This window comes from Tachyglossus aculeatus, chromosome 16, assembly GCF_015852505.1.
Source record: "Tachyglossus aculeatus isolate mTacAcu1 chromosome 16, mTacAcu1.pri, whole genome shotgun sequence".
Lineage (NCBI taxonomy): Eukaryota > Metazoa > Chordata > Mammalia > Monotremata > Tachyglossidae > Tachyglossus > Tachyglossus aculeatus.
The window spans coordinates 50512114-50535578 of NC_052081.1; the positions used below are offsets into that span (position 1 = coordinate 50512114).

Sequence of the window (23465 nt, forward strand, 5' to 3'; positions counted from 1 at the left end):
AACAAATCAATAAGTAATAAATATGTACAAACGTATATACATATATGCAGGTGCTGTGGGGAAGGGAAGGAGGTAAGATGGGGGGATGGAGAGGGGGACGAGCCCCGCCGTGCGGGCCACACACGGCTCTGGCTGGGCGAATGCGACCAAGGCCCGGGCCCTGCCTGGGCCCAGTGGCCGCCGGCTGAGCGCTGTTAGGCGCCCCGGGAGGCCTGAGCCTTTAGGGGGAGAAAAGACAGCCTCTCCCGGCGGGGCCCGGGCCACCGGACACCCGGCGCATCCCTTCCTTCCCCCCCGGACTTTCCCCGTAGCGAGGATTCCGCGGGGAAGCCTCCGGGCCTCCTTGGGCGAAGGACCAGGTGGAGGGACCTCCGTGCGCGAGGGACCAGGTGGAGGAGGATGGAGGAGGAAGAGGATGGAGAGAGTGAGGGTCTCCCTCGCCGCCCCGGGGGCCGGACCCCCGCCCCCGGCAGATGCCCAGCTTGGGGCTGAGCTGGGCGCCGAGAGCTTTGTGCATTCGGGCGCCCTCGCACGCCTGGGTCTGGGGCCAGAAATGCGGGTTTTCCTTCCGGAAACAGGTGTGACCGTGTGGCCACCCGAGCGGCCCCGCTGGCGATGGCGCTCCTGGCGGACCAGATTGGTCTCTAACGGAGGACGGGGATCCCGGGGTCCCCCGAGGCCCGAGCAAGGTAGGGCCCGCCGGCCGCAGCGCTTTGCGCATCCCTGCCGCGCCGCCGCCGCCAGGGGAAGGCGCAAAGGCGAGCGGAAAATCTATTTTGTTGTTTGCTATGGGTGTCGGGTTGCAGAGACTGACGTTTCCGCGCGCGTGTGCCTTCCTGGCACGGCCCTGGGCAGGGCTGGACTGGGAACCGGGGACGCCGGGGAGCCGGGCCGGGACCGGAGCGCCACGCCGCACCCAGCGCTTGCCGAGTCTCCGGCTTCGGACGCCCGCCTCGCCGCCTCCCATGGTGGGTGACTGACTCTTCCCCTGCCGCCCCCATCTCTCTTCCCCCCACCTCCCACCCCGCCCCACGGCAGCACCAGAATTCCTCTCCCCGCCCGGCCCGGTCCAGGGGTGCTGGCGATTAGGAGTGAGATTTCCACTGCTGGCGATCTGTTTCCCCTCCCTTATTTGCTTCCTCCTTTCCTCTCCCCCTTTCCCCTCCCCTTTCCTTCCCGTAACCTCCTTGTGGGCAGGGAAAGTGTCTCCCAATTCTGTTGTATTGTTGTTGAATTCTCCCAAGTGCTCAGTACAGTGTCCTGTATGCAGTAAGCGCTCAATAAATACAATCAAATGATCGAGTATCCTCCCTCCTTCTCGTCCTCCCTCCCTCTTCCTCGCATTCCACCTTCCAGGAATCTTTAGTGTGGCCAGACAGACAGGCCTGCTCCCAGGCAGACCAGCTGCCTGACCTCTGGGGTCTCTCCCTCCTGTGGGCACATCTGTGAGTAGCAAATAACGCTGCCCCCAAAAGTTCAAGGGATGCGGAAGTGGTTGGCTTTGTTGTGCCGAGGGGGTTGGTCAGGACCGAGGACCCTGGAGCCTGAGCACCTTGGACTCAAGTCCAAGCACCCTGGGTCTGACCACCTGGGCAGCAGCTAACGTACGGTGTGGCCTCGGCAGGCCAGGCTGGGCCCTCGGGACTGGCCAGTTCTAGGCTGGAGGATTTGCTTGGCCGCTCTGGCCAGCAGGATATCCTCGGTGCACTCAGACTGATCACCTTCTGGCCTTCAGGGCTGCAGGCCTCAGTGTGGCTTAGTGGAAAACACACGGGCTTGGGAGTCAGAAGATGTGGGTTCCAATTCTGGCTCCGCCACTTGTCTGCTGTGTGATCTTGGGTAAGCGGCCTAACTTCTCTGTGCCTCAGTTACCTCATCTGTACAATGGGGATTAAGACTGTGAGCTCTTTGTGGGACAACCTGATTACCTTGTATCCACCCCAGCGCTTAGAACAGTGCTTGGCGTGTAGTAAGCACTTTACAAATACCATGATTATTATGAACTGCAGCCCTGCTGAGACTGCTCTGAGTATCATTCCATCAGTTGTATTTATTGAGCTCTTCCCATGTGCAGAATACTGAACTAAGCATTTGAGAGGGCATAATACAACAGAGTTCGCTGCCCACAAGGAGCTTAGAGTCTAGAGGGAGAGCCAGGAGTTAAAAGTAATTACTGATATGTATGTAAGTGCTGTGGGGATGAGGTTGGGGTGAGTATCAAGTGTTTAAATGGTACAGATCCAAGTGCATAGGCAACATTGAAGGGAGGGCAAATGGGGGAGATGAGGGCTTAGCTGGGGAAGGCATCTTGGAGGAAATGTGATTTTTAGTAAGGCTTTGAAGATGGGGAAAGTGGTGGTCTGGTGTGTGTGTATGTGTGTGTATTCGCGTGCACTCACAATCATACAGCCAAGGGATCTCTGAGAAGCAGTATGGCCTAGTGCACAGGCCTAGGAGTCAGAAGGACCTAAATTCTTAATCCAGCTCCATCACGTGTCTGCTGTCACAGTTTATTGTTGCATTGTTCTTTCCCAAGCCCTAAGTACAGTGTTCATTCATTCATTCAGTCAATCGTATTTATTGAGTGTTTACTATGTGCAGAACACTGTACTAAGCTCTTGGGAAGTACAGGTCGGCAATATATAGAGATGGTCCCTACCCAACAGCGTGCTCACAGGCTAGAAGGGGGAGACAGACAACAAAACAAAACATATAGACAGGTGTCAAAATCGTCAGAACAAATAGAATTAAAGCTATATGCACATCATTAACAAAATAAATAGAATAGTAAATATGTACAAGTAAAATAAATAGAGTAATGAATCTGTACAAATATATACAAGTACTGTGGGGAGGGGAAGGAGGTAGGACGGGGGGATGGGGAGGAGGAGAGGAAAAAGGGGGCTCAATCTGGAAAGGCCTCCTGGAGGAGGTGAGCTCTCAGTAGGGCTTTGAAGGGAAGAAGAGAGCTAGCTTGGTGGATGTGGGGAGGGAGGGCATTCCAGGCCAGGGGAAGGACGTGGGCCGGGGGTCGGCGACGGGACAGGCGAGAGTGAGGTACAGTGAGGAGGTTAGCATCAGAGACTGTCTCTATGTGATGCCAATTTGTACTTCCCAAGCGCTTAGTACAGTGTTCTGCACATAGTAAGCACTCAATAAATACGATTGATTGATTGATTGATCAGAGGAGCGGAGGGTGCGGGCTGGGCTGTAGAAGGAGAGAAGGGAGGTGAGGTAGGAGGGGGCGAGGGGATGGAGAGCCTTGAAGCTGAGAGTGAGGAGTTTCTGCTTGACTCATGGGTTGACAGGCAGCCACTGGAGATTTTTGAAGAGGGGAGTAACATGCCCAGAGCGTTTCTGCACAAAGATAATCCGGGCAGCAGAGTGAAGTATAGACTGAAGTGGGGAGATACAGGAGGATGGGAGATCAGAGAGGAGGCTGATGCAGTAGTCCAGTCGGGATAGGATGAGAGATTGAACCAGAAAGGTAGCAGTTTGAATGGAGAGAAAAGGGCAGATCTTGTCAATCAATCAATCAATCAATCGTATTTATTGAGCGCTTACTATGTGCAGAGCACTGTACTAAGCGCTTGGGAAGTACAAATTGGCAACACATAGAGACAGTCCCTACCCAACAGTGGGCTCACAGTCTAAAAGGGGGAGACAGAGAACAGAACCAAACATACCAACAAAATAAAATAAATAGGATAGAAATGTACAAGTAAAATAAATAAATAAATAAATAAATAGAGTAATAAATATGTACAACCATATATACATATATACAGGTGCTGTGGGGAAGGGAAGGAGGTAAGATGGGGGGATGGAGAGGGGGACGAGGGGGAGAGGAAGGAAGGGGCTCAGTCTGGGAAGGCCTCCTGGAGGAGGTGAGCTCTCAGCAGGGCCTTGAAGGGAGGAAGAGAGCTAGCTTGGCGGAGGGGCAGAGGGAGGGCATTCCAGGCCCGGGGGATGATGTGGGCCGGGGGTCGACGGCGGGACAGGCGAGAACGAGGCACAGTGAGGAGATTAGCGGTGGAGGAGCGGAGGTTGCGGGCTGGGCAGTAGAAGGAGAGAAGGGAGGTGAGGTAGGAGGGGGCGAGGTGATGGACAGCCTTGAAGCCCAGGGTGAGGAGTTTCTGCCTGATGCGCAGATTGATTGGTAGCCACTGGAGATTTTTGAGGAGGGGAGTAATATGCCCAGAGCGTTTCTGGACAAAGATAATCCGGGCAGCAGCATGAAGTATGGACTGAAGTGGAGAGAGACAATATTGTGGAGGTGAGACTGGCCGGTTTTGGTGACAGATTGGAAAAATATGGAATGCCTCACGAATTTGCATGTCCTGCACACAGTAAGTGTTTAATAAATACGATTGAATGAATGAATGCTGTATGATCTTGGGCAAGTCACTTAACTTCTCTGTGTCTCACTTACCTCATCTGTAAAATGGGAATTAAGACCATGAGCCCCATGTGGATTATGGACTATGCTTAGTACAGGGTGTGACAACATAGTAATCACCTAACACATGACATAAAAAAAGAAAAAACCCAACCCACTGGGGGGCAGAAATGCTCAGTTACAGTTAGGCAGTTGGAGATTTAGAAACACTGCTTTCACTGGTCCCCAGTTATGTGCCCCCACGACTTGTGAGAAAGGAGACCCCTCTTCCCCAGTGCAGCCTGAGCAGAGGCCCCCGAAACAGGTGTGGGCTGCCAGTCCTCCCTGGGCCCACCTGGGCATTGGCTACTGGAAGTGTTTAGCCCACAGCCTGGCTTCCAACCAGGTACGTCTCTGGGAGCCTGTTCCAGCTGTGCTTCCCCCCAGCCCTGCTCGCCACCCTCCCCAGCTGTGCTCTCCTCTGGCCCCGCTCACCGTCCTCCCCAGCCATGCTCTCCCCAGCCCTGCACACTGTCCTCCCCAGCTATGCCCTTTCCCAGGCCAGTTTGAGGCAGTTTGACTCTGCCCGTGACTCCCAGGGACTATTCGGAGCATATAGCAATGTCTAGGGGTAGGTTACCTCAGCCTTCTCTGTTGGATGCCAAGCCCAGGGGAGCCCTTTCCTGGAAGTTCAGATAGTTTCAAGGGAACTGGCAATGTGTTCCTATACCCCTGCCCCACCCCCTTGCCCCACAAAGCAGGATATGCTCGTGGCTGTGCAAGGATGGAGATGGGGGCTAGAGGCTGCAGGATCTTCTAATAATAATAATAATGGTATTTGTTAAGCGCTTACTATGTGCAAAGCACTGTTCTAAGCGCTGGGGAAGTTACAAGGTGATCAGGTTGACCCACGGGGGGCTCACAGTTTTAATCCCCATTTTACAGATGAGGTAACTGAGGCACAGAGAAGTTAAATGACTTGCCCAAAGTCACACAGCTGACAGTTGGCGGAGCCGGGATTTGAACCCATGACCTCCGACTCCAAAGCCCGGGCTCTTTTCACTGAGCCACGTTGCTTCTCTGAGCAATGCCCTGCGGTCCTGCTGTTCTGCTGCCCTACTGCAGGTTTGTCTGCCTGTCGGTGAAGGCCCGGTTGGGCTGAGGCTGGGACTAGGCTGGATTTTGCCTCGCCCTTGAGATGATGCAGGTGACAGTGTTCCCGGGCCCGACTGTGAGGCAGGCGGTTGCGGCACCTGGCCTGGTGGCCAGGAGGTCTGGGTTACAGCTCCACCTCTGCCTGGGCCCCACTGTGTATCCTTGGGCAGGTCACTGAGCATCTCTGTGCCTGGATGGAGCAGGAGAAGGAGCGGGACAGGGAGCTGACTGACCAGGCCTGATCCCGAGGGGCCCGCAAAGAGCAAATGGCAGGCATCCGTCTATCCGCCCGCCCACCCACCCACCCTGGAGACATCATCCTGCAGTGAATGCCTGCTGCCTCAGGGCCCAGGGTAAGGCAGGGCTGTGGTGTGCCAGTCAGGTGGGAACAGCCACCAGAGTGGTCTGATGGACTGAAAAGGCCAAGGGCCTTTGACCCATCTTGTTTGTGGAGGGGGATAGAGATGCTGCGTGAAGGCTTTTCCAGGGAGGCTTGCCATCCACAGCTGGGCACAGCCGTATGATCAGTTTGTCCCGACAAGCTTTTCCTGGACACACAGATTGGGAAAGTGGGGTTGGGGTGGGCCCTCCTTGGAGCTGGAGGCCATTGGCACTCAGAGATCACTAAGGAGGAAATGGTGGCAGGGGAAAGGGCCTGGGGTGATACGGAGGAGGGTGAAGAGGAACTGGAGGAGGAGTAAGAAGGAGAAATAGGAAGGAAGAGTACGAGTCGGAGGACGAAGAGGAATCGGAAGAGGAGTAGGAAGGTGGCATGAGGGAAGAGTAAGAGGAGGAGGAGGAGCAGGAGTGGTTATAGTGTAATACAGAGTGCCCATGAGGGCCAGGGCAGACCTCTTTAGGGAAGCAGCAGGCGTGTCCCCCACTAGTTACCCCTCCTGTTACCTCTCTTGTTGGTCAGTCACTCCAGCAGCTAGTCTGTTTGGGCTGGGAAGGGTTTAACTTTTTAGGCACTACCGAGGGAACCCTCGCTTTTTGTCCATGTCATCTGTGCCAACGCTGAAATTGGCAGGAGCCTCAGAGCTCCTGGTAATCTCTGAACCCCCCCACCCCGTGAGCTCAGATTAAGTAGCTATTTGGAGGGGCTCATTATCTGATTATCCAAACCAAGCAGTGGAGGGGACAGTCAGGCCAGGCTTCAGGCAGACCTGGGGCTCTGTCAGCTTCAGCTGTTCACTTTCCACCCCACTTGCTCTCCAACCACCAAGGCCGATCTCGCCCCCACCCTCACCCCAGAGCTCCGGCTTGCCCTCGAAGTCAGTCGTTACCCCGCTCTAATATTTGGTTTCTGTCCTGGTCTGCACCAGGGCCTCTGGCTCCCCTCGACACCCCCACTGCCCTCCCCCCACCCCGGCAGGTCAGGGATCATATGTGCCAACTCTTTCGCACCTTCTCAGGTGCTTAGTATATGCTGTGCATACAGTAGGAACTCAGTAAATACTATAGCCCAATAGGTTGATGATTCAACTCTTCCATTCCTCCCTCATTGACTCCCACAGCTCTTCCCAATCTTTAATTTCCTCCTGTTCCTGACCTCCGATATCCTCAGGGATGACCTTAGTTTTCATCTGAGCTCTCACATTCTCTGCCTCGACTCTTGCACCCCTTCCCAGCCCACCCCCCTTGCTCCACAAGTGAGAGCTTCTCCAGTGAGGCTCACTGTCCAGAGCCAGTTGCTACTCTATGGCCAGTTTGTCTTGATTTGTTCTCCTGGACCCACAGATTGGGTTTTGACAGTCTGGCATCAGGTGGGCCCTCCCTAGAGAGTCTCTTCAATCTTGGCAGGGGAGGTTTAAAAAGTGGAGCATCCTTCCCTAAATCCTTCTCCCCATCCCAATCTTGGGGAGCCCCAGACAGTGCAGGCCTGTGCTCTGAGGTTCCTCTTTTCCTCAACCCCAGAATCCTGGGTTGTCAGGGAGAAGCCCCTGCTGTCCTAGCTTGTGAAGTCCTTGTCTTAAAGATGGGAGGTTTTGGGGAAGGGGATCTGAAAAGGCCCTCAGTTCCCTAGGAGGCTCGCTACAAACCGTTTGCTCTGGGAGTTAGCATCCCCCAAAGACCTTTGAGCTCAAGGCCAAAGGGAGAGGGGCCCTGGAGCCTGATGACCATTGTGCAGACCCCAGCCCTCACTGTCCTGCTGTGAAACAACCCAGAGGCCAAGCTTCCTACCCAGCCCAAACCCAAAAGAATCTGTCATTTCATTAACTCCTGAGCAGTGCTTTCTGGCCATCCCCACAACCCCCAACTGGGTGCAGGTTGTACTCCTTTATATCTACTGTCATGGTTAGGGATGGGCCATCCAGCAGTGCAGGTTGTACTCCTTTATATCTACTGTCATGGTTATGGATGGGCCATCCAGCACCCCAACGCTACCCTTTCCATCCCTGCCTCTCCCCTCATGGAGACAGCACGAGTTATCCTGCACCCCTGGCTCTCCCCTCTCTATCCTGGACTCTCCCCCAAATGACCCGTGTGGACTATCCCACACTTCCGAATTTCCCTCTCTGTCCGTGACTCACAGTGGTCCAGCACGGACCATTCAGCACCCCAACTCTTCCAATTCTACCCCTCGTCCTTTAGCCCAACCCCTCTGGAACCTGCTGCTACTTTCAGTTTCACAGCACCCTGTAATAACAGGAAGTGTTTCCTGTGTTTTGTGTGAAAGTTGCCCCTGTGGGCTACCCCGGGAGCCCCTCAATTAGAGGGCTTGGGGAATGGCTCAGTCCACTCCCTCCCTGAACAAGGTTAGATGTTCACCTTGTCTCCACCCAGTCTAGTGAGTGCAGACTGCAGGCTCTGCTCATCGTTTGAGTCTGTCTGAGTGCTGGGGTAAGTACAAAGTAATCAAGTTGGATTCAGTTCATGTCCCACATGGGACTTATATGGGGCTCCTCATTTTACCTATGAGGTAACTGAGGCCCAGAGAAGTTAAGTGACTTGCCGAGGGTCACAAAGCAGACAAGTGCAGAGCCAGGATTAGAACCCAGGTCCTTTGACTCTTAGGCCTGTGTTCTATTAGGCTACACTGCTTCCCCACCTCACCTTGCTACTCTCCTACTACAGCCCGGCCCACACACTTCACTCCTCTAATGACAACTTACTCACTGTACCTCGATCTTGTCTATCTCGCCACCGACCTCTCACCCATTTCCTGCCTCTGGTCCGGAATGCCTTCCCTCTTCAAATGTGACAATTACTCTCCCCACCTTCAAAGCATTATTGAAAGCACATCTCCTCTTAGAGGCCTTCCCCCACTAAGCCCTCATTTCCTCTTTTCCCACTTCCTTCTGCATCACCCTGATTTGCTCCTTGTATTCACCACCCTTGCCCCATAGCACTTTTGTACATATCTGTAATTTATGTATTTATATGTCTGCCTCCCCCTCTAGACTGTAAGCTTGTTGTGAGCTGGGAATGTGTCTGTTATGTTGCTGCGCTGTACTCTCCCAAGTACAAAGTCCAGTGCCTTGTGCACAATAAGTGCTCTGCACACAGCAGGTGCTCAATATATATACATATGATTGATTATTGATTGATAATAGTATCAATAAGGGTGGTATTTGTTCAGCGCTTACTGTGGGCCAAGTACTAAGCACTGGGATAGGTTTGGGATAATCAGGTTGGACACAGTCCCTGTTCCCTGTGGGGCTCACAGTCCCATTTTATATGAAGAGTGACATGGGGCTGGGGCATCGGAGGCCTGTGTGGAGGAGAGGGATGTGTGTGTTCTGGACAGCATTTTATTAAGTGGGCCTTTGCCCTGCCCCGTGCATTTGTCTACAACGGATGCTCGGATGGCGCGACCGACCGACTGGACTGACTGGAGGGAGAAGCAGCAGGGTTCAGAAGGAGATTGAATACGGACGGAGGGGTGAATTAGCAAGTGGAAGGAAGAGAAGGGTAATGGTGTAGTCCCAGCAACAGGAGAACCAGCGTGGCTCAGTGGAAAGAGCACGGGCTTTGGAGTCAGTAGTCATGGGTTCAAATCCGGGCTCCGCCAATTATCAGTTGTGTGACTTTGGGCAAGTTGCTTTACCTCTCTGTGCCTCAGTTACCTCATCTGTAAAATGGGGATTGACTGTGAGCCCCCTGTGGGACAACCTGATCACCTTGTAACCTCCCTAGCGCTTAGAACAGTGTTTTGCACATAGTAAAGCGCTTAATAAGTGCCATCACTATTATTATTATTATTATTCTCTGGGCCTCAGTTGTCTCATCTGTAAAGTAGGGATTAAGACTGTGAGCCCCATGTGGGACATGGATTATATCCAACCTGATTAGCTTGTATCTACCCCAGCACTTAGTACAGTGCCTCACACATAATGAACACTGAACCAAATACCATAAAAAAAAAGTAGGAAGGAGAGGTGGTTTAGGAGGGAAAATGATGAGTTCAATTTCTTGTGGTCACATCCTGGCAAAGGGATTGCTGATTGGGTATTTGTCCCAGTGCGGTCTTCTCCTTTGCCTTTTCCTATAGAAGTAGGAGCTGAGTTTATTTTCAGACTAAGGACCCTCTTCCCCAACCCCCGTCAGAGACCTCACGTGTCCTTGTTTTGGGCCAATAGAACTGTGGAGCAGAAGGAGGGGAGGGGAAGGAGGGCTGAGCAATGTTCACTCATGAAACTCCAAACCCGTGGTGGGGAGCTGGGGTCTTGGCTATTTGGCGGGAGAAGACAGCCTGTTTGCAATGGACCAACACTTCTGTCATCTTTCAAAAGTGCCTTCCCCATTGCCTTCCCCAAGCAGTCCCCTCTGCTCCCAAACCACAGAACGCCCTCCTGAGAGGATCGCAGATCAGAACTGGGGCTTTGAGAGGCCTCTGCCCTTAGACGAAATAGGCTGTAACTTGGAATGACCCCATTGTACCCCTCTTAAAGATGAACACACCGCCCCACCCCAGTATTTCTGTGTTCTCTTGCGATGCCCTTTGTCGACACCAATCATGATAAAAAGGAATTTTATGTGGACTATTCATACCAAGTCTATCGCTAATTATCACTTTCCCAATGTGTTGTGGGTTTATTCAGACAGTCGTCTGGAAAGGCACAGATGCTGCCAAATTTGGGGAATTGTCTGGGGTCCTGGTCTGGTCTGGTGTGGGCTCCCGGCGGTGTCTGACCAAATTATCGGTACTGAAACAGATGAGACGAGGCAGTGAGAGAGAGTTTTAGGGGAAGGGCACCGAGGCCAAATTAGGGGTCTTTGAGGCCGGACCTGTCCATCTCCCTCCCAGCACAGATTCCTAGGAGGGAACACTCTGAAAATTCAAGGCCACCCGAACCTCCTGCCCCGTGAACCACTGACCTGGAGTTGGGCAACTCCAGCTGCCGGCCCTCTCTCATTGGGCCCCAGGCTTCCTGAATGTGTGGCTGCAAGAATGGGGCTGGGGCCTGGGGCAGAATCCAGAGCAGCTTGTAGCCCCAATGGGTCAAGGCAACTAGCCAACCCTGGGTGTGGTGGGCCAGAGGGAAAAAGACACATTGGATCAGTCAGAGTCCTGCATTCTCAGAGTGGGTGGGATCCTGAGAGGTCATCTCTTCCAGACTCCCACTTCCGGATGGCTGAGTTACTAATCGCCAAAATCGGCCCTTTCCTCTCCATCCAAACTGCTACCTTGCTGGTTCAATCTCTCATCCTATCCCGACTGGATTACTGAATCAGCCTCCTTTCTGATCTCCCATCCTCCCGTCTCCCCTCGCTTCAGTCTATCCTTCACTCTGCTGCCCGGATTATCTTTGTACAGAAATGCTGTAGGCATGTCACTCCCCTCCTCAAAAATCTCCAGTGGTTGCCTGTCAACCTTCGAATCAAGCAAAAACTCCTCACTCTGGGCTTCAAGGCTCTGCCTCACCTTACCCCTTCCTACCTCACCCCCCTTCTCTCCTTCTGTAGCCTAGCCTGCACACTTGGCTCCACTGCCGCAAACCTCCTCACTGTGCCTCATTCTCACCTGTCCCGTCGTCAAACCCTGGCCCACGTCCTTTCTCTGGCCTGGAATGCCCTCCCTCCACACATCCGCCAAACTAGCTCTCTTCCTCCCTTCAAAGCCCTACTGAGAGCTCACCTCCTTCAGGAGGCCTTCCCTGACTGAGCCCCCCCTTTTTTCCTCTCCTCCTCCTCCTCCCCTCCCCATCGCCACCCCTCCCTCCCTCTGCCCTACCCCTTTCCCCTCCCCACAGCACTTGTATATATTTGGACATATTTATTACTGTATTTATTTTATTTGTACATATTTACTACATTAACTTTATTAGTGATGTGTATATAGCTATAATTCTATTTATTCTGATGTTATTGACACCTTTCTACTTGTTTTGGTTTTTTTGTCTGCCTCCCCCCTTCTAGACTGTGAGTCCGTTGTTGGGTAGGGACCATCTCTATATGTTGCCGATTTGTACTTCCCAAGCACTTACTACAGTGTTCTGCACACAGTAAGTGCTCAATAAATACTATTGAATGAATGAATAACCCACCCATCTGTAATGCTCCTTGGGAACAGAGGTGCCCACCCCAGTTCCCTCTCTCCCCTGCAAAGCTGTTTTAGGGTTTCTCCCTGCCTGGGCCCTGCCCTCTCTGTAGGTGATTCCCAAAGCCCTGATCTCTCTCCTCCTCTGCAGTCTCCTATTTCTTTCTGCCTTCAGGACATCTCTACTCAGATGTCCTGCTAACACCTCAAACTTAACTTGTCAAAACAGAACTCATCTTCCTGCCCCATGATGAGTTCTGAAGACAGAAGACATCTCTGAAGACAGCGCCACCACCCTCTCTATATCACAAGCCCATAACTTGGGCATTATCCTCTACTCTCCCACTCTCTCATTCAATCCACATATTCAATCTGCCAATCAATTTATCAGTCGTATTTATTGAGTGCTTATGGTGTGCAGAGCACTGTACTAAATTCTCGGGAGAGTACAATACAACGGAGTTGGTAGACACGTTTCCTGCCCACAGCAATCTTGTGGTCTAGAGGGGGAAGCAGACATTAATATAAATAAGTAGATTATGGATATGTATATGAGTCGGCTGGGGATGAGGGTGGGTAATGAAGGGAGCAAAGCAGGGTGACTCAGAAGGGAGTGGGAAAAGAGGAAATGAGGGCTTAGTCAGGAAAGGCCTCCCGGAGATGCACCTTCAATAAGACTTTGAAGGTGGGGAGACTAATTGTCGGATATGAAGAGGGAGGGCGTTTTGGGCCAGAGGCAGGACGTGGGCTCGAAGGGTCAGCGGTGAGATAGAGAGATCGAGGTACTGTGAGTAGGTTGGCATTACAGGAGTGAAGTGTGTGGGTTGGGTTGTAAAAGGAGAGCAGTGAGGTGAGGTAGGAGGGGGCAAGGTGATTGAGTGCTTTAAGCCGATGGAAAGAAGTTTCTGTTTGATGCGGAGATAGGTGAGCAACTACCGAAGGTTCTTGAGGGGGTAAACATGGACTGAAGGATTTTGTAGAAAACTGATCTGGGCAGCGGAGTAAAGAATGGACTGAAGTGAGGAGAGACAGGAGGTAGGGAGGTCAGTGAGGAGGCTGGTACAGTGATCAAGGCAAGATAGGATAAGTGCTTGGGTTAATGTGGTTTTAGTTTGAAGGGAGAGGAAAAGATGGACTTTATCGATGTTGTGAAGATTGAAAAGACAGGATTTAGTGATAGATTGAATATGTAGGTTTAATGAGAGAGGTGAGTCAAGGAGAACACCAAGTTTATGGGCCTGTGAGACAGAAGGGTGGTGGTGCTGTCTAGAGTGATGGGGAAATCTGTCATCTAATCCTGTCGGTTCAACCTTCACAACATCGCTAAAATTCGCCCTTTCCTCTCCATGCAAACTGCTACCCCATTAATCCAAGCACCTGTTCTACTGCAGTTCATAATTCACTCTACTGCCTGAATCATTCTTCTTAAAAAACTTTTCAGTCCTTTTTTCCCTACTCCTCCAGAATTTCCAGTGGTTGCCTATTCACCTCTCCATCAAATAGAAACTCCTTACCATTGGCTTTAGAATCACTTTGCCCCCTCCTATCTTCCCTCGCTGATTTCCTACCACAACCCACTGTTCACTTTGCTCCTCAAATGCCAACCAACTCATTGTACCTCAGCCTAGTCCATCTCACTGCTGACCCCTTGTCCACATCTTGCCTGTGTCCTGGAACTCCCTCCTTGCTCATGTACAAAATGCCGTCACTCGCCCCACCTTCAAAGCCTTATTAAAATCACATCTCTCTTTTTCTTAATGGCATTTAAGCACTTCCTATGTTGCCAGACACTGTACTAAATGCTGGTATAGATACAAGAAAATCAGGTTAGTCACAGTCCATATTCCACATGGGGTTCACGATCTGCTAGAGAAGCAGCGTGGCTCAGTGGAAAGAGCACGGGCTTTGGAGTCAGAGGTCATGGGTTCAAATCCCGGCTCTGCCAATTGTCAGCTGTGTGACTTTGGGCAAGTCACTTAACTTCTCTGTGTCTCAGTTACCTCATCTGTAAAATGGGGATTAAGACTGTGAGCCCCCCATGGGACAACCTAATCACCTGGTAACCTCCCCAGCACTTAGAACAGTGCTTTGCACGTAGTAAGTACTTAATAAATGCTATCATTATTATCATTATTATTAATCCCCATTTAGTAAGTGCTTAATAAACATGATTGATTTTGTGGTTGAGGAAACTGAGGCACAGAGAAGTTGACTTGCCCAAGGTCACACAGCAGACAAGTGGTGAATTGGGGTCCTAATCCTTGAGCAAGTCACTTCACTTCTGTGGGCCTCTGTTCCCTCATCTGTAAACTGGGGATTAAGACTGAGCCCTATGTGGCACAGGGACTGTATCCAACCCAATTACCTTGTATCTACCTCAGCGCTTAGAACAGTGCCTGGCACATAGTAAGTGCTTAACAAATACCATAATAATAATTATTATTATTATTAGAACCCAGGTCCTCTGACTTCTAGGCCTGTGCTCTTTCGACTAGGCCATGCTGCTTCTCCTCTAAGACCGCATTTCCCGTACTCCCTCTCCCTTCTGCATCACCCTTGCACTTGTATTTGTCCTCTTTATTCACCCCACCCTTAGCCCCACAGCACTCGTGTACATATCCATAATTTATTTAAAATGTTGTCTTCCGCTCTAGACTATAAGCTCCTTGTGGGCAGGGAATATGTCTACCAACTTGGTTATATGCTCCCAAGTGCGTAGTACAGTGCTCTGCATGCAGAAAGCCCTCAGTAAATACGATTGATTTTCCTAGAGTCTCTCCATAGTGTCTTGAGAAACTTCTGGGGAGGAGGAGACAGATCGGGAGAGGGCAGTAGAATGGAGAGGAGATGGGTGGAGGGACTTGGAAAGTTCACGCCTGATGGTTTCTATTTTACCAACAAAAGTCAATAGTGAGGTCTCTAGAGAGTTAGGCAGTGGAGGAGTCCGGGACAGAGTTAAAGATTTGTAATAACTTTGGAATAGTTGGGGTTGTGGGCGTGGTGGGGGGGTGTCAATGAGGAAGCAGAATGGCTTAATGGAAAGAGCATGGGCTTGGGAGTCAGAGGTCGTGGGTTCAAATCCCGGATCCGCCTCTTATCAGCCGTGTGACTTTGGGCAAGTCACTTAACTTCTCTGTTAAGTTAACCAGTGCCTCAGTTACCTCATCTGTAAAATGGGGATTGTCTTTGAGCCCTGTGTGGGACAACCTGATTACCTTGTATCTACCCCAGTGCTTTAGAACAGTGCTTGGCACCTAGTAAGAGCTTAACAAATATCATTATCAATGAGGGAGGAGTGGAAGAATGGCCGAGCAGAAGAGGGCAGCACTGGAGTAGGACAGAGGCAGTTTGAAGTAGCAGAGGTCATCGAGGAGGAGGAGGAGAAGCAGCAGCAAGGAAAAACTTCCCTGATTAATCAATCTCCCATCTCTTCAACCTATTTCCCTCCTACTGCCACCTGAGCACTTTTGTGCCACCCAAACACTTAAGGTCTCACACCTTCCCCCAGGTAACACTTGCATGCATATGCCTTAATACTCTTTTGTTTTCCCTACCTGTCATTCATTTTAGTCTGTCACCTCTGTTAGACTGTAAGTGCCTTGAGAATAGGGATCAAATCTACCTAACTCTATTGAAGTCTCCCAACCTCCAGCCACAATGCCCTGCACTTAGCTCAAGAAACGTGATTGATCGATTGATGGGGAGGAGGAACAGGAGAGGAGGTAATACCTAATAACTTTGAGTGTAGAATCAGTCAATCGATCAATCATTTATTGAGCACTTACTGTGTGCAAAGCACTGCACTAAGTGCTTGAGAGAGTTGATAGACATGTTCCCTGCTCACAATGAGTGTACAGTCTAGAGGAGAGACAGACTAATATACAAAAAGTTGAAGATGTGTAAACAAGTGTCATGGGGTTAAGGGAGGTATGAATAAAGGGTGCCAGTCCTAGTGCAAGGGTGATGCAGAAGAGAGTGAGAGAAGAGGAGATGAGGACTTAGTTGAGGAAGGCCTCTTGGAGGAGATGTGATTTTAATAGGACTTTGAAGGTGGGGAGAGTGAACATCTGTCTGAAGAGAAGGGGTTAAAGTCTTCTCCTTTAAAGAGCTGAAGAGGTTTTATTTCTTAGGACTAATTAATTACCATTTTATTTAACGTCTCCATTAGAATCTAGGAGGAGAAGGAAATAGCATATGTTAATTAATGGCATGTTAATTAACGCCACAGACAATACTGCATTGGCAGGTGCAGCTTGTGCCATCCACCACCCACCGGGTGGCCAGCAGGAGCAGCCCCTTCCTCTCCACCCCTCTGCCCCCCACCGCGGTAGTGGCAGCAGCAGCTGGGGAGGACAAAGCAAGGGGGTCTCCAGATGGGATGGGGAACCTCTGGCTGCCTTCACCGCCTACTTAGACTGTGAGCCTCATGTTGGGCAGGGACTGTGCCCCACCTGATTAACTCCTGTTCACCCCAGCGCTCAGAACAGTGCTTGGCATTTAGGAAGCACTGAACCAATACCACAATTATTATTATTATTATTATTGCTATTATTATTATTCCATGTCCTCAATCAATCCGTAGAGTTTTTATTGGATGCTCACTCTGCGCAGAGCACTGTCCTGAACTCTTGGGTGAACACAATAGAATAAGTAGACACGATCCCTGCCCTCAAAGAGCTCACGGTCTAACGGGAGCTCCTCTTCCCCATTTTTCACCAAACTTTCCAGGCTCAAGTGGGCCAGGCAAAGAGGGGAGCTAGTGGCTGGCCTAGTGTAGAAGCTTTAGGAAACCACACTGCTGTGGAACTCCAAAGGAAGTCGACCCTAAGGGAGGAGGCCTTTCTAGATTGTAAGCTCTTTGAGGGCAGGGAATGTATCTACCAGTGCTGTTATATTGTACTCTCCCAAGCACTTAGTACAGTGCTTTGCACACAGTAAGTGCTCAAAAATCATGCTTGCTTGATTGGTAGAAGCCTATCTGAGGAGCAGTGGGTGGGAGCGGGGCTCCTGCTTCCCTGACTTGGGGTTTGAGCAAGTGGAATTGGGGATAGGGGGCGGACGGGTACCGGCCTAGTCTCGGGATAGGACGGGCTTGGCTCAGATCCCAGCGCAGAACAGAGGATGTCTCAGGGCCACCGCCACAGGTCTTGCAGCCTGGGTCAGTCTTCCCTCGAAAGTGCTTAGCTTCGCCTGTCCCCGCCCGCGATGGGGGTCCAGGGATTCAGCCATGGGGGCCGGATTGGGCCGGGCTTGGCTCCTTCATCGCTCACCCCAGCCCTCTGGCCTCCACTGAGAGTTTCCCTTCAATCAGGACTGAAAAGGCCCACACGGGGGCATGTCTTCTCTGTGGAGCTCACCCCCCGCCCCCACCCCAAGCGGGTGGACAGACAGGCTGGGGAGGGAAATGGGTGGCTCGGTGGATGGATGGACAGCTAGCAGAGACGCGGCCGGAGGACAGACGAGGAAGGGGAATCAATCATCAATCGTATTTATTGAGTGCTTACTGTGTGCAGAGCACTGTACTAAGCGCTTGATAAGGAAAACGCATGGATGGGCAGCTAGCAGAGGGGCGGGCAGGCGGACGGGCAGACGGGGGAGGGGAACAGGCAGTTGGATGGGCAGGTGGGAGGGGAACGGGTGGACAGACGGATGGGCAGCTAGCAGGGCAGTGGATGGATGGACAGATGGGGAGGGGAACAGGCAGACGGACGGATGGGCAGGTAGCAGAGAGGCGGGAGAACGGACGGGCAGATGGGGAGGGGAACTGGTGGCGGCATGGATGGACGGACAGCTAGCAGAGAGGCGGGTGGGCGGGGAGGGGGATGGGGGGATGGACGTACGGGCGGGCAGCCAGCAGAGATTCAGGCGGGTGGGACCTCAGACCCCAGATTAGCCGTGGCCCAGGCCCTGGAGGGCCGGAGTTGGGCAAGGGAGGATTTCGGGCCCTGCTCTCCCTGTTCCAGTTGGCCTCCGGTGCTTGACGCTGGGCCTTGGACACGGGGCTGGGACTGGTTCTCTTCCTTTTCCGGGAGGGTCCGCAGCGGCCCATTTGGGGATCTGGGGAGGGAGCAGGGGGAGGCAGCCGGCTCTTACCGGAGAGCCTTGGCCGCGGGACTCCAGCAGTGTCCAGCACGGTAGCCTTCGACGCTCCCTAGAGCCCTGAAGGTGGCCGCGTTGGAGACTGGTCAAGGACTGGGCACCGTGCCTGCCGACTGGGCGTGAGACCTAGCCCCCAGATTCCTCAGCCCTCGAGGCTCCGCCAGGTGCCCGCCCCGCTGCCGCCCCCAAACTCGCCCCCGAGACTGTGGCAGCCCCGGAATCCCTCCCCGCCTGGGCGGAGGCTGCAACCGACCCCCGGAGCGGCAGACGAGGAGAGAGGGAGAGGGAGAGAGAGTCCAGTGCCCAATTGTGATCCCGGAAGCTTGGGCGATGACCGCAGCCGAGGTTAGGCTAGGTTCCTGAGGACAGTGGAGCTCACTGGCCCGGGACCAGTCTCTGGGCAGAACTGCGGCGAGCAGAGCACGGGTTTGGGGGCCAGTGCAACGGGTCTTGGTGTGCTTCCTCCTCTTTCGGCGGGGGGTGGGGGGGCCTTGGGGGCTCCGGGCTGTGACCCACGGGAGGCGGGGGTCAGCGCTCAGGGAGTCCGGCTGCCCCCAAAAGCCGGTGGGGTTTCCCGGTCGGCGAGCGAGGGCAATGAAGGCTGGGCTGCCCGACGGCTGGACGCGCTCCCCCTCTCCCCCTCTTCATCCCCCCATCTTACCTCCTTCCCTTCCCCACAGCACCTGTATATATGTTTATATGTTTGTACGTATTTATTACTCTATTCATTTATTTTACTTGTACATATCTATTCTATTTATTTTATTTTGTTAGTATGTTTGGTTTTGTTCTCTGTCTCCCCCTTTTAGACTGTGAGCCCACTGTTGGGTAGGGACTGTCTCTATATGTTGCCAACTTGTACTTCCCAAGCGCTTAGTACAGTGCTGTGCACACAGTAAGCGCTCAGTAAATACGGTTGATTGATTGATTGAGAGGGACCGCGCGGCGCAGCCCGGCCCTGCCCGTTGAAACCGGGTCGTGGCTCCCCCCCAACCCCCCCACTCTGGCGGCAACCGGCGCGCAGAGCCGCCTTTCCTGCGGGATTCGGGCGGGAAAGTCTCATCACTTTCCGCGTGGGCGGAGTCGCTTCTCCTGAGCAACGCGCGCCCCTTGGGAATGAGAGAAGCACCGGCAGAGAGCGAGGGGGGCGGGCAGAAAGAAAGGGGCCCGGGCGGGCGGGTGGCTATCAGAGAGACCGACGGGCGGACGGCCGGCAGAGAGACGGATGGGCGGGCGGGCGGACAGACAGACAGAGGGGCACTCAGACAGACAGACAGACAGACTGGCGGTCAAACCGACCGCCCACGCGCGCGGGCGGGAATCCAGCGGTAAAAGTAGAACTGGTTCACGGTTTCCCCCGGCGACGCCTCAGCTTGTTAGCGACACGATCCGGTGCGGTCATCTTGCGGGACTTTGGCGGGGGTCACTGGGGGCGGGGAGGGGCGGTCCTCGGAGTTCGGGTCGTCTCCCAACTGAGCCCTGCGGTTTCCTGTTCGCTTTTGCTATTTTGAGAGCCGTCGGGCCGGCTGGGGTCCTCTTCCAGCGCCCCCCCCCGACCAATTCTTCCCGCCCCCGCTTTCCAATGATTCCCCTGGCTTCCAGGCGCTGCGTCCTGTGGGCTCACAGTTTTAGACTGTGAGCCCACTGCTGGGTAGGGACTGTCTCTATATGTTGCCAACTTGTACTTCCCAAGCGCTTAGTACAGTGCTCTGCACACAGTAAGCGCTCAATAAATACGATTGATGATGATGATGAAAAGGGGCTTGGGCTAAAGTCGGGGCAAGCCCCCTGTCGAGGCTAAACTCGGAACGAATGTGGAAAGAGGCCGCGGGGAGAGAAAGGTTTCCGACTCCACCTACCCCAAAACGCTGGTCTCCGGATCCACCAGCCGCGCGCCGGTTTCAGGCTGGGACTGATAATACTAATTATGGTATTTGTTAAGCATTTACTATGTGCTAAGAACTGTTCTAAGCGCAGGGGTAGATACAGGGTAATCAGGTTGTCCCACGTGGGGCTCAAGGTTTTAATCCCCATTTTCAGATGAGATAATTGAGGCACAGAGAAATTAAGTGACTTGCCCAAAGTCACACAGCTAAGTGGCAGAGCCTGGATTAGAACCCACGTCCTCTGACTCCCAAGCCCGTGCTCTTTCTACTGAGCCACACTGCCTCGCTCTCCTCAGCTTCCCCACTGCCGGCCGGCCGGCCCTGGCCCCTGGTGTCGCGGAGCCCTCCAGCCTGCTTAGGCTTGACAGCTCTTAGGATCGGCTGGAGAGTGGCCGTCCGGGGCAGAACCCTTACGGGATTCCTGGGCTATGGATGATTCCGCAGGGCTGAGAGCCCCTCGCCTACCCCGCTCTCCCCGAGCCCCCTGAGAACCCCCGGCCCCCTGGTTCCCCAGAGCATCCGGAGAGCCGCCCTCCGAGCCCCCTGGTCGCCAGAGCCTTCCGAGAGCCTTCCTTCCTCTCCCCCTCGTCCCCCTTCCATCCCCCCATCTTACCTCCTTCCCTTCCCCACAGCACCTGTATATATGTTTGTACATATTTATTATTCTATTTTACTTGTACATATCTATTCTATTTATTTTATTTTGTTAGTATGTTTGGTTTTGTTCTCTGTCTCCCTCTTTAGACTGTGAGCCCACTGTTGGGTAGGGACTGTCTCTATGTGTTGCCAACTTGGACTTCCCAAGCGCTTAGTACAGTGCTCTGCACACAGTAAGCGTTCAATAAATACGATTGATTGATTGATTGAGAGCCCCCCACCCAGAACTCCCCGGTTCCCAGAGCCTTCGAGAGCAGCCCCCGCAGAGCACACCCAGAGCCTCTCTGGCTCCCCGTAGGCGTCTAGGCTCTCCAGCCCCGAGGGTCCCCCCCCGCGCCTCGCCGTTTACCCGAGAGTCTCCCAGCCTCCGAGAACGCCCGGTCCCTCGTCCCCCGGCGCCGCCCCCGCCCGTCCCGCGCAGTACTGCCCGGAGATTGAGTTCCGCCAACTCCGGACGAGTCCGTTTCCATCCCCGAGGGCGCCGCGTTTCCTCCCGTTCTCCTGCTGGTTCCCAGCTGCTCCCGGTTGCCAAGTTCTCCGTCCCGGAGGCGGTTCGGCCCGGGGCTTCGCGGCCCAGCTCCAGCCTCCGCTGCTCTGCTGTAGTTCGCGTCCGCGCCAGCGGGACGGGCCAGAGCTCGGACCGAGGGGCCGGGGCTGCCCCAAATCCTCCCTCGGGGCGAAACGTGGGTGGGGAGATAGGGACCCGGACCACCAGGACCGGCTCACACCAATACGGTCCAGGGAACCCTCCCTGCGGCCCGGGCCAGCGGGCCACCGGACCCCAGCGGGCCACCGGACCCACGGGTAGCATTGTCTGTCCCGTCACGGACACATCGCCCCCCGTCCCGAGCGAGGAGGCTTGCCTGGGTTCGGCCAGCCGACCCTAGCCGCTTCCCGGCTGGCGGGGACGTGGGGAGCGGGGTGGAGGGGCTGAGTTGAGTCCGGTGCGGGGTCTCCCTCGCCCCCCTGGGCCCCTCGTCGGGGGATGGGGGGGGCTCCCCGGCCTCTCGGGACCCACCCCCGGCCGCCCTGGATTGGGTGCGGCCTTACGAGAAAGCTGGGGGTCGTTACGGGACGAGGGGCTCGGCTGGGGGCCGAGGGGACGCTTCGTGAGGAGAGAAATGGATGGAGTCTTTCACGAGGCCCCCGGGCGCCCCTGAAAAGCCATCGCGGTGGCGTCTCGGCCGGGGTGGCCGTGACGTCAGGGCCCCACCGGTCGCCACATCCTGCCGGGGGTTTCTGTGTCGGCTCTCCAGAGAAGCGCTGCTCGGCCGAGCTAAACTTAGCCCAGACCCGGTGAAATGCGGGGGTGGGTCTCAACCCCGGGGGCGTGAGCCCTTGCTAAATTTAGCAGGTCCAATTTCCTCCTCCCCGCCCTCCCCGCCACGCGTCATTATGCAAAAACAATTCTTTTGGTTTGTCTTTCTCCGAGCGGACACCCGGTGGGGGAGATTACGCGACGGGGAGGCCCAGAGCCACCTCCACCTCCATCGCCGCGCCGAGCCCCGAGTCGCCGCCGGACGGCAGGGCCCGGGGCGCGGGTTGCGGGGAGCCCCGGTCCCGGCGACCGTTCGTACCGAGCGAGTGCGCGGGACGGGAGGGCGGGCGGTACAGGGCGACCAGGTGAGTGGACTGCGTTGCTTTTGGCGGCGGAAAGGGGCCCCGGCACGGTGGACTCCCGGGCCTCCAGAGAGCCCGGCCAACGCGGGAGGGAGGCCGCGCCCCGTCCCGCCCGTGTCCCAGACCGGCTGGGCCGCCTCCAGCCACGCTGGACCGACAAAGTGCGCAGGCCTCCCGCCGCCTCTTCTTTGCTACCTGCATGTGTCGATCTCGACGCCTCTTCGTTGCTACCTGCAAGTGTCGGTTGGTCCCCGCTGCCTGGGCCAGAAGGGTTCTGGTATCCGGCCCCATTGCCCTCCACCCCCCGCTGGCCCTTATCCCAGGGCTTCCCTGGACCCAGGAGCGAATCCCCCTCCCCGCCTCCCCCCACCTCCTCTCCGGGACCGGCTACCACTACCAGGATCACTAGAGTAGGAAGAGACAGGAGGCAGGGAGGGCATCAAGGAGGCTGATGCAGGAATCAAGGTGAGATAGGGGAAGTGCTTGGATTAACATGGTAACAGTTTGGATGGAGAGGAAAGGGCGGATTTTAGCCAGTCAGTCGTATTTTTTGAGCGTTTACCGTGTGCAGAGCACTGTACTAAGCACTTGAGGAGTGCAGTATAACAATAAGCAGACACATTCCCTGCTCACAAGGAGCTTGAACCGACAGGATTTGGTGACAGATTGAATATGTGAATTGAATGAGAGAGAGATGAGTTGAGGATAACGCCCAGGTAATGGGCTTGTGAGGCAGGAAGGATGATGGTGCTGTCTACAGTGATGGGAAAATCAGTGGGAGGACAGGGTTTGGGTGGGAAGATGAAGAGTTCTGTTAAATTTGCGGTATCGGTGGGACATCCAAGTAGAGATGTCTTTGAAGGCAGGAGGAAATGCGAGACTGCGGAGAGGGAGAGAGATCAGGGCTGGAGACTTAGATTTGGGAATCATCCACATAGGTGGTAGTTGAAGTCATGGGAGGTTGAGGTGCTGAGGGATGCCTAAGGAAGGGAGGCGGACGGGGAGGAAGAGACGGGCTTTGCATCATCAACGTGTTCCCGACTTGGGTAATTGGATTCCCATCTGGATAACCAAGAATCGTCAGCTCGGGCCTCCTGCCCGAGGAGTGTCCGCAGCTCTGCAGCCGGCGGAAAGTTTGGGTTTCTCCGCTTCCTCTGCCCCCTTGGCCCCGCCCCGTGCCCCCGGC

At 54.2% G+C, this 23465-nt stretch overlaps 1 long non-coding RNA gene across 2 annotated transcripts in view; it reads left to right on the plus strand.

Moving 5' to 3' along the window:
* The first annotated feature begins 586 nt into the window (after positions 1 to 586).
* LOC119938336 overlaps positions 587 to 23465 on the plus strand; it is a 39280-nt gene continuing 16401 nt past the window's right edge. For both annotated transcript variants that reach the window (XR_005454403.1, XR_005454401.1), the window contains exon 1: positions 587 to 689. This is a non-coding gene — a long non-coding RNA (uncharacterized LOC119938336). The remainder of the gene's footprint in view (positions 690 to 23465) is intronic.